At 45.4% G+C, this 2231-nt stretch overlaps 1 protein-coding gene across 2 annotated transcripts in view; it reads right to left on the bottom strand.

Annotated features, from left to right (window-relative positions):
• Positions 1–1828, bottom strand: part of rassf4a (Ras association domain family member 4a) — a 37814-nt gene extending 35986 nt beyond the window's left edge. For both annotated transcript variants that reach the window (XM_083658163.1, XM_083658164.1), the window contains exon 1: positions 1716–1828. The gene's annotated coding sequence lies outside the window, so the exon portion shown is untranslated. The remainder of the gene's footprint in view (positions 1–1715) is intronic.
• Between the last annotated feature and the right edge of the window lie 403 nt (positions 1829–2231).

Here is a 2231-nt window from a genome sequence, read left to right as displayed (position 1 = left end):
TGCCCCTCCCACTCTCCTGGTCCTGTCTTGATGACCCTCCCACTCTCCTGGCCCTGTCTTGCAGGAGCCATGGCAGACACCCCACTGCAGGCTCCTCTTATCAGATGAGGACCCTGGTCAAATAGGGGTCCGTGGCCTAATTTATGTCAGTTTACATGTCCTTGACGTGAAAACGTTTGAACACATGAAATGATGCGTTTCATATTTCCTGCGGCAACAATGGTTTGTTTGGAAGAAACAGGAAAACTGGGTGGTTAGCATGAGCAGCGATAGCCACCATGACTGAACAGGTAAAGAAAACAGCGCCACCTACAGGAACTCAAACTTGATCGATCCAAGGAAAAACATGTCGGATAGATAAAAGGCTACTGGACACACTGTTTGACTGAGAGGTGATCTATGGAAAAATGCAGTGCAAAAACAACACAGCAATAGCATCCAAGGATTTCCACTTGAACTGTGTTTCACTGAATATCTCTTGCATGTCCTGGGCTGGGCTGCTTCCCAGCTCTGCCTGACCTGAGCTACTAACAGCTACTAAACTGCTCTAGATAAAGCAGGCCTATGGAAGTAGCCTACATAGCGACTTCATAGACGTGTCCATATTCTACCAGAAAAATATTACAATATTATTGTTCAGGGGAATTACTATAACTTATTATAACCCCCCTCCCCCCTGGGTCTACCTGACCTGACCTGGCCCATCCTCCTCCATCCCATGAAACTGCTGCCAAAGTAGATGAATAATGGGATCCAAAGGATGGTCAGTCTATCTCTCATACATATTCATACATCATAATTGTGCATCAATATTCCATAAGTTAAAGGATTCCAGCCTGTCACCATTATTATGAATTATTCAACCAAGTGCGCACATGGCTGCACAGGAGATAGAGCAAAGGCTTGTGGCTGTAGCCTACAGAGACTAAATATGGTGCTCAGATATATTAAGTAAATGGGCCACATAATCTGGATTCTGGACTCCTCCTCTCCTGTCCTCTCCTCTCTTCTCCTCTCTCCCCCCAACTCTCTTCTCTTCTCCTCTCCCCTCCTCTGGATTTGAAGTGACGCGCATTTACGCACTGTGTGCGTCTCTGATATCGTGGAGCTCCCTCGGTGGACAAAGAACCTTCACTGCGGGGCCGCTAATTGAGTTGATCATCGCGAGATTCATTGCCAATTATCGCGCTCACACCGGCAGCTGCGCCTGCCTGTAAAGTAAACAATCCATTCCCATGCGTAAAATGTCCAGCTGGGGAGCTCCAAACAATTGGCAAACGCATTTGGCAAAAGCTCTCCACGAATTGAGTCTAGCTGAATTGCGAGCCTAACGCTCACTTAAAGAACAACAACATGATTATCATTTCACAGCAAATGACTTCAAATTAAAACAGTATTGTAGCTACTATAGCTATAGCTATATATAAGGGCAGAACAGAACAGAAGAGAGATGACCAGAAGAAAGTTGCAATGACCCATTTCCTAAATAGATGCATGAATGTGCCCATGCTTCCAGGACCACGAGTAGCCTGCATCCAACTTCATGACAGACATGACACCGTCCGGGACAGTATTTTGCTTCAGCGCTTTCTCAAGCGGTCGGACCACGCTACAATAACCTAGATAACAGAAGTACGCGGCGCCTCTTGGTCGTTTGATAAGAACTCGTACAATAAAACAAAACATTCTCTTTTGGGATGAGGCGGAGGTCTTACCACAGCCGAGTGCGTCGCCCTCTCTCGTTCCAAAGCCCTTACATCCACGAGCGCCGTATTCCACTTATCGTTTATCAGTCTTCACAGCTCCTTCCTTGACCCCTGCGGTATTCTGCACGCTGCTGCCAGATTGAATGACAGCAGTGTAACCCAATAGGAGGACACACTGATAAGCCGCGGCCAATCAGTGTTGAGCGTGTGGGCGGGTCATACAGAGTCAGGGTTGCATACCTCTCTCCCCTCATCAAGGTGCCTCTCTATCTGTGCGTAACAGTAATGTGCCATCACATTGCTCACACTCAGCAATGTGTTAACCACCATTGTTGGACAAATCTGAATAATGGCTGGATGTTTAAAACAAATTCAACCCATACTGCAAAGAAAAAAAAAGAAAATGAAAAAAGCGCTGCTGCACAATATGTTTAGTAGCCCTATGTTTCAAAATAGATCAACAAAAACTGTGCAAAAAAATGTATATTTGTAAATTCATATAGATTATAGACTATTCATTTGAAA

Source organism: Poromitra crassiceps, assembly GCF_964638095.1.
Source record: "Poromitra crassiceps genome assembly, chromosome: 22".
Classification (NCBI taxonomy): Eukaryota; Metazoa; Chordata; class Actinopteri; order Beryciformes; family Melamphaidae; genus Poromitra; species Poromitra crassiceps.
The sequence above is the reverse complement of the archived record's forward strand: the minus strand, read 5'-3'. Positions and strand labels throughout refer to the sequence as shown.